Source organism: Rhincodon typus, chromosome 9 (assembly GCF_021869965.1).
Source record: "Rhincodon typus isolate 14 chromosome 9, sRhiTyp1.1, whole genome shotgun sequence".
NCBI lineage: Eukaryota > Metazoa > Chordata > Chondrichthyes > Orectolobiformes > Rhincodontidae > Rhincodon > Rhincodon typus.
This window is the reverse complement of record NC_063340.1, coordinates 69,073,542-69,087,452: the sequence shown is the minus strand read 5'-3', so window position 1 is coordinate 69,087,452 and position 13,911 is coordinate 69,073,542. Positions and strand designations below refer to the sequence as shown.

The following is a 13,911-nucleotide window of genomic DNA, read 5'->3' as shown; positions in this document are numbered from 1 at the left end:
GAATTGGTAACAAATGTTTTGAGAGTATTGCTATTGCAATGTAGCTCCAAACACTACAGCTTTCTAGATTTAGCATTCAGAATTTGCATCATTCCCTGGAATCAAATTTCAGTTTTCAGTGCAGTCAAAGCAAGCACTCAAATAATTCAACTTGAAGGAGCTATTCATTCATGAATTACACCAAGAGTTACTACATTTACTAAATTCATCAAGTGCAGTGAGTGGCCCATGTCATGTTTATTCAGTTAAATTTAATTTTCAAAACTAAATAATAAGACTAGAGATAACAAGGTGTAGAGCTGGATGAACACAGCAGGCCAAGCAGCATCATAGGAGCAGGAAGGCTGACGTTTCGGGCCTAGACCCTTCATCAGATTTTCCAGCATCTGCAGTTCCTACTATCTGATACAATAATAAGACTGGGTTAGTTTTTTCAAAATTTTAAAATAATTTCTCCCTTTCCCCTGTTGATAATTCCATTCTTTTACACCCATGGCTTGCTTGGCAGTATGTAGGGGACCAGATTTCCATCAATGGACTATACAAGCAGCAGTTGGGAGCTGCTAAACAGCAGCCCAAAGTGACACTCCCTTTCCACTGGAGGAAGCCACCTGGCCTTCATTCTACATTTTCTCCTGCCAGCACACCGAGTAAACAAAATAGCAGGCTATTTGCTACATTCATTCTTCTCCAAGGACAGTTTATTTCATTGACCTTAATACAGTAATTACAAAATCACTCCAGGAAAGAACCCGAACCTGTTCACATTGCATCTGCATCAATATAGTCATACTAATCTGATTATACAGAATATTGAATACACCATACCTTTGCATGGAGATTTTAACAATTCTGTTTCAGTATCCCAAGAACATGTGCTAAGGAATCTGACAAATATTGAACCACCTCTCCTATCTCTGCCTTATACAACTGTCTGGTGTTGAATGCCCAGCTTAGGTCCAGGACTCAGTGTTCACCAAGTTGATTCTTACAATTAAGTTAAGCTTTTAGTTTTCAACCCTTGATTAGAATGTCTACAAAATATTGAGAGATTAAATTAAGCCTCTTTTGTCAAATCAGAGAGGTAAAGTTATTATGCACAAGATCATTTATTGGTTACAAAATGGATTGAAGGGTCAGTTTCTGCACTGTACATCTCTATGAATCTATAAAAGATCCACAAAACGCAAATCTAGCTCTTTAATTAGTAACTCAATGCTGGGTAGGGTTAAAGTGTGTAACCAGTTTTAGACAGGAACTTCAGTATATCACTGTAATCCAGAATTTATGGATGTTGAGTTAACTAGAGCAGTGAACATAACCAAAAGGTAAACTTGACAAATTTCAATTGAAGAGTAATTACATAAATAATTGACAGTGAACTGCTTTAGATAGCTAGTCTGTTCAAATGATATTGTATAGTTGCTGCTCACTAGCAATCTTTCAGAGTTTTAAGACCTCATCTCCTGTTAGCACGATTATGTGAACTGACTTCATTGCCAGGAGTTAATGTTCTATAAACCTGCAGCATTGAGTTCAGGAGCCCTTTTTGGCAACAGGATTATCTGTTCCCTTTGACTTCAGTCCAAGCAGAACTCACTTTATGCACAAATTACAATAGCTGACTGGGCTTCACACATCTTTCTCAACAATAGTAATTATGTCTCAAACAATGTAATTAAGAAACACTTGTCTTTGTTGTAATAATTATTATAGTGGCTAGATTAAAAGTTGAATTTTAGATTGTTAATTTTGCCCTGAATACTCCCATAGAAGCAAAAATTTTTAAACTTCAAATTGCTTAAGAGCTAGACAAAAGTTGATTGACAAAAGATTTTCTCTAACAACGGAAAAGAACACCTGGTCACTCTAATCTACTAGTTTGCTACAGATTAAGTAATGGATGACTTTCAAACTAAAGTCTCCCTTTTATCAGTTAACCAGTTGCACTTAGAAAACCTCACTCTAAGCATCTTCTAGCAAACAAATTGATAACGACCATTTCAGGTCCTCCATTGTCCGAGTCAATGGAACACAATCTTCCCTGGAGTGCATCAGACATTGGACAGGATTTTACTCAGAGTGATCAACTGAGGCTGGAAAAATAGCAAGGAGCAGTGTTAGGAAAATTCCTTAACAGTATCACCACTGGGAAATTTTCCCATTGGCAGGCTGCACAGCAGATTGTCCCACTGAAGTGGGCAGCCAATTTACATAAAAGCCTGAATAAGAACCATTTAACGTGACTTCTGGTATTCAGATGCCAGGGTGGCCCCTTTCCATATGTGCAGACAGCCAACTTCATGAAGACTGCATCACCCCATGTTGGTGACACAGGGACCCTCCACCGTCATACCCAATGCCATCCAGAGGTCTCCTATTTCCTTCTGGTTGAATTGCACTTATCAGGAGCCTGTTCACTATCCCTACTTGGATGGCAATTAGTAGGGGGCTACCTGCAATAAAATGGCTGAACTTGTTCTGCTGCCTGCAATGTGGGCTCAGGATACACTACTGGCCTGGACTGGGGATCTGAGGCCATAGTAACATTTCAAATGTCAATCTAAATACTTTATAAATGTGGGATGGCTCCTGCCTCTAACCATTCTTTTAGGCTGAGAGAGTTTCAGATACCAAACAACCTCTGGATAAACCCATACCTTAAATCCAAGGCCCCTGGTTATTAACTCCTTTACTAAGAAAGGTTTTTCCTATCTACACTACTCTATGTTCCTCAGTTATGTACACTAAATGTTGGACACTCCAGCATTCAGGTCAACATTTTACAGAGCACTGTGAACACAGCTCTATTAAGGAATTTTGCCCAGGAATTTCAAAATCATCTCTCAACAATTTAATGGAAACATATATTGAATGGTTAGCGTAATGGTAAATCTGTTCTCTCACTACAGGAAATCAACCATTAAAGGACAAACTTCACCAATAGTTTATAATTTGCATTTTGTGACAGACTCGTCCCCAAACCCCACATCTTCATAAGAACCAGTTGGGAGGAACAGAAAATTATAAAGGAGAAAAAATTGCTGTCAAGTTTTTAAAATGTTTGTTAGGATGTACTTTTGAAAGTGCAAATTGGTTTAAAAAAAAATCTACTTGCAGCTTCAAACAGAATCCAAAGCTCCAACTTCAGAAATTCTCAAACCATGTTATGTTCAACAGTTAGTGCTTTCTGAGAGCAAAGTACTCTCAACTCAGTTCCAAACAAAGATAAGCTCACAGTGTAAAGTGGAGTTAAAGGGATACATTTTCCTCATTAACAGTTTATTTTTATGGTGGGGTCAATGTTGCACAACATTGAGAAAGTACACAATATAAATGCAGGCCATTGTTCTAAATTACAGTGCCAAAAGTGGAAAGTAGAAGCGCACTCTACCCAAGGCTGATATGGCTCATCCTGAGATATTGAAATAAAAGTATTTTTGGATAAGAAAATCTTACATTTAAAAAATATTCAAAGGAGCATGAATCCTTCTATTAGTGGGAACTTACTAAAAAGGACAGCTTTATTATTTTGTAAATAGCAGTTAAGAGACAAATGCTAAACAGTCTGGAGTTTCAGTTGCATAAAACTGTAAAATAATGAATGCATTCATAGGAGACATCATGATGCTTTAATTCAGCCATATCAAATGAACAGAATGTTCAAGTGGTAAATATAGTACAGTCACAGCATACTTGCAGCCTCACCTAGAAAATTACATGCTTGACTACTGGACTAATAAATTTCCTTTAATGAGACAGCACCCCAAGTAAGCAGTTAATGCACCATTTTTATTCATCATTTTTCTTCATTTAAATTTTCACATTTAAATTTTCTAGGGGAGAGAAAGAGTAGAAGGATGATGTGATGTGAAGTGAAGAGGAGAGGGCCGGTGCAGCACTAACAGGGTTAGTAACAGGAGTCAAAGGGACAAACTAGACTTGTGCTCCACATTTTGAGAAATCAAAACACCTGATTTGCACAATGTTAGATCTCTCATTTCAGAGAATAGTTAAACAATTAACATACACATCATCACATAATTCAATGTACAAAACCTCCTTCATTATGGATTCACCTAATGAAATACAATCTTAAAAAGCTATTGTTACAAATTACCTACTGAATGGGAATTTCATAGGTACAATATTTTTGGAATATGTTTTAAATGCCAGAATATTTCCATTGTGTTCCTAAAACTTTAAGGTGTTATTTTAAGAAAATCCTTTAAGTCCAAATTTTCTTTTGATTCCTAGGCTCTGTAATACCACAATCACTGTGCACCTTTACTCCTAGAAAGAACTGCAGCACAGATATTCATTTGGCATCATAAAATTCCCTCTGGATAACAGCAGCTGTATCTTCAATGCTCAGATGTCTTAGTTGTAAGGTGTCTTATCGCCCTCTGTTTTTCTTTGTATTACCCTTCAAAGACAATGAGAAAAACAATCTGTGATTGACATTGTAAGTTTGATTTTGTGCCTACTCCCAATGAACAGGGAAATGCCAAATGTGTTGATAACATCTACATAAATAAATAGCATACCTCCTCCTAACTTAGCTGACTTTTCATGTAATGGAACAAAGTATATTGAAATTTATGATTTATGAAACAGAGAAAAGGCAGGTGAAGCTATGCACATATTTTTCTGTATTTTCTCTTTCTTTTCCAATTTAATGTGCTATCCACCAACCTTTCTTCTAACATGGAAGGTACTAATATGTATTAACATAACAAGACTTCTACATTAACTTAAAAAGACTTAACGATACTGAGAGATCTGAACACGCATAATAAAGTTTACAAGGAACATTACCATTCATCGCTCCCTGGCTTGAATTGCAATACCAATGACTGATCATAGATGCTAATTCATACTTGGATTACTTCTGGTAGAAAATTTAAGATACTACAACAATATGTTCTAACTAATTTATGTGCGCTTGACCCATTCACTGGAAAGTGCAGTACTTTTACATTTACTTTCAAAGGTCAATGAACATCCTGTGTTACACTCTGGGCTGCCACTCAGCCTTGTGCATGGAGTTTAGATTTTTTTTAAATTTAACCCTATTTTTCTAATCAATCTGTTCAGAGATATTATTACACATCCCTGGAGCAGGTGGGACTTGAACCCAGGTGTCTCAGTCCAGGGGTAAGGACACTACCACTGCACCACAGAGGGCTCTGCACAGCGTTTATAGGAAACAGTATCAATTGTTTACAGATATACCTTAACCTGGGTTTCACCATTTTCACCTGATTTGTACCAGGTTATTTATTTTTTGCAATAAAAATCACAACACTGAGCAATAACATACACCCATTCTAAGAAAATTTTTTTTCTCCAAAACTTTTCAACAAATAAGCTATACATTCCTACTACCACCCATATCGCAAAGCCCAAGTTAGTTTTTAATTAACATTAGGTGCAGTATCTTGTATTTTAACATTTTTCCGGTGAGCTCAAGTTTGGTTTTGATCCAGTACGGAATGCAATGGCCTTCTTCTGTGCACCTTTTCTACCAAACGCCAAAGCACACTTCAGAATGCATCAATCGTATCTCACTACAGGCTCTATAACACTGTCACTTGAAACCTTTACAGAAGTTTTCAATTGGGATAGAAGGCTGAAAGGAGTAGAACCAAAAGGGGCACCTACAATTGACAATATAAAAGTCAAAGAATCTCATTTTCAGTTGATCAGTGCAGTTTTGGTCTCTATTTGAAAAAAAGATTCAATTACATTGGAAGCAGCTCAGATAAAGTTCACTTGCCTCATTCCTGGGAACGAGGAATGTATCTAACAAAGCTAGATTGAACAGGTTGGATCTATACCATTCAAGTTTAGATGAGAAGTGATATTATTAGAACAAAGATCCTGAGGAGAACAGATAGGGTAGAAGCCAGGAAGAAGTTTCTTTGTGGAGAGATGAGCTTGAGAATTAAAGGTCTCCCTTTTAAGCTCAAGATGAGAAAATGGAACTTTCCACATTCTTTAGTCTGTGGAATTCGCCTACCCAGAAAGTAGCGGAGGCTGTATCATTGAAGTTGATCAAGGCAGAGTTAGATAGATTATTGATCGACAAAGAAATCAAAGGTGATGAGGCTCAGATAGGAAGAGAGATTTGAGAGCACCACCAGATCAGGCATGAATGGAGAAGCAGGTTTGAAGGACTGAATAGCCAACTTTGGCTCCCAAGTACTATGTTTCTTGGTGTTCTATATGCAAGTACCACTAAAGGAAATGAACAGAAATCAGACTAAAGAAATATTGCAAACACTACACTTACCCCACAAAACAATTATGACAATAAATCAATAAGCACGGTCAGGAAGGAGAGATCACATCCGGAGTGTGAATCAGCCTGAGTGAGCGTATAGTTTGGGGAATTTTCAGGCAGCATGGAAACAGAACTGGTAATTTTTTATTTCTTTCTCCATTTTAAACATTTAACATTCAGTAGTCCAGTTCAAAGGTTAAAATAGCAGCTGATTCAGCTGAGGTACAGTTATCAGTCAACTACCTGAAGCCTAAATAGGGCCTCAATAATTATTGATCACTATTGAGGGTCACCTTAAGAAAGAGCCTGTTGAAAGTGCATGATCAGTAAAATGCACAGTGTCAGGAAGGAGAGGTCACAGCCTGAGTGAGTATATGGTTCAGGGAATTCAGCATGGGAATTCAGTGTAGAAGGGAAGAGGTGCTTTTAGCTCGATGTTTTTCGTCTCAATTTGTAAGATTTTTTAAAAACAGGATATATTGAAGCCCAGGATCGGGGGCCCAGTACAAAAACAGTGACATCACAGGAAACCCATAAGTTCATTGGTTGGCCATAGCTACCAATCTGACTATCTAGTATAGGTTACTTTCAGATTGAAGGCAAATATTGGAAAATTTACAGATTACAAACTAAAAGACACCAGTAGGAAATTTTCATAAATCAAATTAAGAATTAAGTAAATAAAACAGAAATTCAGGGCCAGGCGATGTTTCATACTTGCACGACGTGGTAGTAGTGACCACACCTGTAGCAAGTATTGGTTGCTTGAGGAACTCCGGCCTGGAGTTGATGAGTGTGTGAAAGCATTAGTGGTGATCTTTCATGAATTACTGGAAGCAGGGAGTGTCCCAGAGGACTGGAAAAAGGCTAATATAACACACTTGCACATGGAGGGAGGGAGGCAGAAGACATGAATATATAGGCTGGATAGCCCAACCTCAATTGCTGGTAAAACTTTAGAGTCCATTTTTAAGGATAAGATTATGGAGTACTTGGAGGTACATGTAAAATAGGCTGAGTCAGCACAGCTTTGTCAATGGGAGCTCATAGCTGACAATTCCGTTAGAATTGTCTGTCTAACTTGCTCGTTATCTTCTCAAAGGAGAGCCAGTGGATGTGTTCTATTTGGATTTCTAGAAGGCTTTTGACAAGGTGTCACAAAGGAGGCTGCTAAATAAGATTAGAGCCCATGGTGTTAAGGGCAAGGTACTGGCATGGATAGAGGATTGGCTGACTGGCAGAAGGCAGAGAAAGGGGATAAGGGGTCTTTTTCAGGATGGCAGCAGGAACCAGTCTTGGGACCACAACTATTCATGTTATACATTAACAGTCTGGGTGAAGGAACTGAGGGCGTTGTAGTAAATTTTGCAAATGAGACAAAGATAGATGGATGGATGGAAGGAAGGTAGTGTTGAGGAAACAGGGAGGCTTAAGGAGGACAGACTAGGAGAGTGGGTAAAGAAGTGGCAGATGGAATACAATGAGGGAAAGTGTGAAGTTATGTACTTTGCTAGGAGGAATAGAGATGTAGACTATGTTCTAAATGGGAAAGATTTCAAAATCTGAATTGCAAAGGGTTTGGGAATCCTAGTTTACAATTCTCTTAAGGTTAACATGCAGGATTAGCCGGCAGTTAAAAGGCAAATGCAACATTACCATTCATTCCAAGATGGCTAGAATACAGTAGCAGAGATGTACTGCGAAGGCTGCATAAGGCTCTGGCCAGACCATATTTTGCAATACTGTGAACAGTTTTGAACCCCATTTCTAAGGGACAAGTTGGAGTTGGAGGGCGGCCAGAGGAGATTTACAAGAGTAATCCTGGGGAGGACGGGATCGTCATGCGGAGTGCTTGAGGATTCTGGGGGTCCGTATTCAATGGAGTTTAGAAGGATGGTGGGGCAGGATCAGAGTGAAACTTACAGGATACTGATAGGCCTTGATAGAGCGGACACGGAGAAGATGTTTCCACTAGTAGGAGAGACTAGCATGCCAGGGTACAGCCTTAGAGAGTGAAGGGAGAATCCTTTAGAACTTAGATGATGAATTTCTTCAGCCAGATGTTGGTCAGTCTGCAAAAAACTTATTGCCACGGAAAGCTGTGGAGGCCAAGTCACTGAGTGTATTTAAGACAGAGTTAGATGGGATGAGCTGAAAGTCCTAATTTTGCTCCTGTGTGTTATGGTCTTAAGTTTCAAAAATTCCTACCTATTTATCTTTCTTCAGGTCTCCTTCTATTTCCTAATCGGTGTGATTAGTACAAGTACCTCTTCATTGGCAGCACCATTGTTTGTAGGCTTTTCATCTCAATAATTGCCATTCTAATCAATTTCCAGCCCAGGGTTGCTTCTAAAAAGTTTGTGCGCTCTTTTTCAAATACTATCCATCCATCAACTTGTCCTTCTCAGAAGGAATTTTGGTCTGGTTAGAAACCAAACTGATACAGGCAACTTGGATGGGAAGGGAAAACTTGGATCAGCTTTAATGACACAATCAATACTATCACAATGACTTCCAAGAGTCATCCTATGACCTGCAACCCAATTGTAACTACTCGATTTAGTCAAGTGGTTTTGTTAATGCTTTCCTCTTGGTTTTAGATTATTCTCTATTATACATTTGTAGGATGAGATTTAGAAATTGAAAATGTTACTTGCAAGTTTATAGCAATTGCATCAGATCTGCAATTTGCTATTGGTCTTCAATAGATTTAAAGAATTAACAAAATCAATCAAAAAAAAGACAGAAAATGTGATCTCTGCTTACCTTACTGCCCATACGGAGAGAGTCAATTTCTTCCCTTTGTTTTGACAAAGTCTCATTCATACTACACAGATGATCGCTCATCATACTCAGCTGATCTTCATAGCTCCTCTTTGTCGTTGTTAGCTCATCCTATATTACATTAAGACAACACCATATAAAACAGTAATTACGACAGGGAACCTGTAGAATACATTTTGTGCACAAGCATGGAAGTTCTGTCCAATTTATAAAGGTCAACATTTAAGGAATCTAATCGATATAATTTTTTGTGTCACCAGGGAGTGTTATATTGATCAGTGCATAAATAGTACTCCTTTAAAATATTGATTTGGAAGAAAGTTTGAAAACATTACAGCTTAATTTTCAAGTAAATATTCAATTGAGATCTCATGTACTGCCATTTCCAAAAGATTCATACATTGTATTAGGAATTTGGGCTCAGTGGTATTAGGTATTCCTATAATTTGTTGTCATTGCACATAGTTGACATGTCATAGTTCAATCCTACTGCCCTTTATCTACTCTTATGATTCTGTAATCAAAAGATGTAGTAGTAAACTGGATATTCATGTTTTTGTCACTTGCTAGCATTTGCCACGCCCCTGTTTTCAAAGTTCATCAGCGAAAGCACGACCAGACTATCCCCCAGCATGCAAAATATCTGTGACAATTTAACTAAACACAGAATACTGCTACTACTAACACTGGGTTGTTTCAACTGTTTATTTATTGTGGTGAAAACTCACTACTATCTATCGCACCCACTTCCAATTCTTCCTACTCCAAGAAATGTTTCAATACATTGGCCACCCTAGCTGTTATCCTTCATTTTACCACATGAAAATAAGTGAGAAAATAATCCTAAACCCATGTAACATAATAGTGTCTACACTGAGTAGAGTATTTTAAAAAAAATATTTTAAGGGATGTGTGTTGCTTGTAATGCCAGCTTTGTTGCCTGTCCCCAATTATCCTTGAATGGAGTTGTTTGCTAGCCCATTTCAGAGGGCAATTGAGTGTGAACCACTGGATGGCATTATTGTTAATGAACCAGATGGTAGTAATTGCTGATAGTTTAATGGTAGTCATTACTGAGACTTGGCTTTAAAATCCAGATTTATTAACTGAATTTGAATTCCATAAACTGGCTTGGTGTGATTTAAAGAATGTCCCCATAGCATTTATCAAGGACTCTAGATTACAAGCCCAATGACATTACCACCATGTCACTGTCTTCACCTATTGTAAAAAGATTTGTAATTAGACCTCTGAACTCTGGCAGCCAGATTAGTGTTTTATTCTATCTTTCATGTAACTCTTTTACTAGATAATGGTTTTGCATAAAGGTGGTGACCTGGCTGGGACCCAAATTCAAGGGTAGTTGGCATTTTGGAAGTGGCAGGAAGCTAGGAGAATGTGGTGGGGTAGCTTAGTTAATTACAAGTAGCATTCGTGCAGTAGTGAGAGTTGATTTTGTAATCAAGATGTAGAGTCAATTGAGTAAAGACAAGAATACCAAAAGGTGAGAGTTCACTTTTTGGAGTATATTACGTGCCCCTACAGCAGCTACACTGTCAACATAGCATACCAGAAGAAATAATGCGGGTTTGTAAGCAAGTACTGAAACAATGAATATTAATCTATATACTGATTGCATCAGATTGGCAAAAATTGTAGAGTGTACTAACACAATTTCTTAGTGTAGCACATTTTTGTGCCAACCAAGGAGCAGGCTGTTCTAGATCTGGTCATGTGCAATGCAACAGGATGAATTAATGGCCTTAAAGTAAACGAGCCTCATGACACAGCAGCAACTATAACAAGAAGAATTTCAAACTTAGTTGTATATTTGACTAGAGCTTTAAACTTAAATAATAAATTACATGGATATGAAACAAAGCAGGCTGAATTGAACTGGGTAATTAGGTTAAAACGTAGAACAATAAAGAAGCAGTGGCAGGCATATTTGATAACACTTAGCAAAAATGCACCCCAGTGAGAAAGGCTCCAGGAAGAGGATGTACCATCTGTTTGCTAACAGAAGTTAGAGAGAGTATCAAATTGAAGGAAAATAAATACAAGCTTACAAAAACTACCGGTAGGTCAGAAAATCAGCTGATTTCAAAAAATAATGATTAAAAACATGACAAACTAAAGTACGAGACAAAGGTCAAGAAATATGAAAAGTCGGTAAATCTCAATCTGTAGACTGGCATTGTGTGTTTATGGTTTTAGCAAAGATTTGTAGCTTAGATTGTTGACTTGGTCATTGAGCTGGCTTGTTTTCATTCAGACATCTCGTCACCATGTTAGGTAACAACATCAGTGAGGCCTCTGACGAAGCGACGTTGTTCTACTCCGCTTGGAATTTACACTGTCCGGTCCGTTACAGTGAGTAGTATCATTTTCGGTTTTGTTCTATATGGGTTTGCATATGGGGTCCAATTCCACGTTTATTGATTGCATTATGGGTTGAGAACACTGCCTCGAGGAATTCCCGTGCATGTCTATGTTTGGCTGGGGCTACTACGGTTATGTTGTCCTAGTTAAACTGACGGCCTTCATTGTCCAAGTGTACTGATATTAAGGAAAGTTCGTCATGTCGTTTTGCTGCTAGCTGATGTTCATGTATTCTGATGGCTAGTTTCCTTTTCGTTTGCCCAATGTAATGTTTGCGGCAGTCGTTGCATGGTATTTTGTAGACTGCGTCGGTTCTGCTTGTTGTGGGAATGGGGCCTTTAATCTTTATGAGTGTTTGTCATAGAGTGGCTCTGGGCTTGTGTGCTACCATGATTCCTAGTGGTCATAGGAGTATCGTTGTCAGTTCTGATAGGTTCTTGATGTAGGGCAGTGTGGCCAGTGTGTTAGGGCGTACTGTGTCCTCTAGTTGTCTATTTAGTAGGCACCTGTGGATGAAATTGCGGGGATATCCACTCATCGTGAAGATTTTGTGTAGGTGCTGTTCCTCTTTCCTGTGCAGTTCTGGCATGTTGCAGTGAGTAGTGGCCTGTTTAAAATAGTGTCCTAACACAGCTTTGTGTGGGGGTGTTGGGGTGGTTGCTGTGGAAGTTGAGGACGTAGTTCATATGGGTTGCTTTCCTGTATACACCGGTTTGGAACTCCCCATTGGTCATATATTCAACTCTGACGTCCAGAAACAGAAGCTGATTGTCATTTTCTTCTTCTCTCGTGAATTTAAACCCAACAAACTTTTTTGTTGATGACAAATGTGTTGTCCACGCACCAGATCCACAGTTTAGGTTGAATGAGGGAGAGGGTAGTGTGTTCTAGTCTTTACATGACTGCTTCTGCAATGAGTCCTGAGATGGGTGACCCCGAGTGTGCCATTGATCTGTTTGTATACTTGACCATTAAAGACAAAGTGTGGGGAGGCACGAGTCTAGTAATTTGAGTATGTGGTGATTGCTGATGGACCTGCTGGTCTGCTTTCTTGCTTCCTCTAGTAACGTGGCCAGTGTTTCTTTGGCTACTGGGATGTCAACTGATGTGAATAATGCTATGACATCAAAGGCTACATAATCTCATAGTCACTGACTTTTATGTTCTTGAGGGTATTGAGGAATTCTTGGATTGAGCGGATGGAATGGGGTGATCCATAAACTAGGTGTTTCAGTCTCTGTTGTAGGTCCTTGGCCAATTGACGTGAAGGTGTGCCTGGTAGGAAGACAATGGGTCTGAGGGGGATGTCTGGTTTGTATATTTTAGGAAGTCCATAGAAGCAGGGATCATTCATGTATTTACGTTCTACCAAACATATTCAAGAGGGTTTATATTTCTTCCTACCTGTAATCGCACAATATTTTGATTGGCAACTTTTATTTCTTCTGACAGGGCTTCTCTGGACTTTTCTGCCAGTGCTAAGCGTTTAGCAAGGGCTCGACACTACAAATTTATAAAAGAAAAAGCATTCTGTAGGAAAATTTTCTAATTCACACAACAATTCTGTTTGAAATGGTGGTGTGAAAACCTGCCCCAGTGCAGCTGGAAATATTGAATTGAAACGCTTGTCCATAGACCTTAAACAAAAATCAACCATCTGAATGAATGAGAGATAGTAGGTTCAAAATCTCCCCTCCCCCCACCGCATCCCAAAACCAGTCCAGCTCGTCCCCGCCTCCCTAACCTGTTCTTCCTCCCACCTATCCCCTCCTCCCACCTCAAGCCGCACCTCCATCTCCTACCGACCAACCTCATCCCGCCCCCTTGACCTGTCCGTCCTCCCTGGACTGACCTATCCCCTTCCTAACTCCCTACCTACACTCACCTTTACTGGCTCCATCCCCGCCTCTTCGACCTGTTTGTTTCCCCTCCACCTATCCTCTCCTCTATCCCTCTTCTATCCGCCTCCCACTCTCTCCCTATTTATTTCAAAACCCCCTTCCCCTCCCCCTTTTCTGAAGAAGGGTCTAGGCCCGAAACGTCAGCCTCTCTGCTCCTATGATGCTGCTTGGCCTGCTGTGTTCATCCAGCCCTGAACCTTGTTATCTGAATGAATGGTTCCCTCCAGGATGCTTATGTTTATGATTATACCCTTTCAATTTCCAGCTTCCTTTTCCCCATACCTTCGAAGAAAACACAACATTTCCTCCATCCACACTACTGTCCAAGATCCAAAACAACTCAGTGAAATTTGCAATTTGAAAACATCTAATCAATATACTATATGTGCTACAGAGTGCTGTCTTCTCTATATTAAGGAATGAGTGAAGGAGTAGGCCGTAGGGCAACTCAAGACTGCTCTGTCATTTGGCTAACTTTAAATGAAATTTACTGAGTATTTGAAACCCTGCATATTAGATAATCGATTTCCTGATCATGTCCCTGCTATTCTCTCAGTT

The 13,911-nt window shown here is 39.1% G+C and overlaps 1 long non-coding RNA gene across 1 annotated transcript; it reads right to left on the bottom strand.

Moving 5' to 3' along the window:
- Positions 1 to 3,613: 3,613 nt before the first annotated feature.
- On the bottom strand, positions 3,614 to 13,146 carry LOC125484045. The gene is made up of 3 exons (XR_007262913.1): positions 12,857 to 13,146; positions 9,053 to 9,181; positions 3,614 to 4,426 (listed from the first exon to the last, which is right to left on the bottom strand). It is a non-coding gene; the product is annotated as an uncharacterized LOC125484045 (long non-coding RNA).
- Between the last annotated feature and the right edge of the window lie 765 nt (positions 13,147 to 13,911).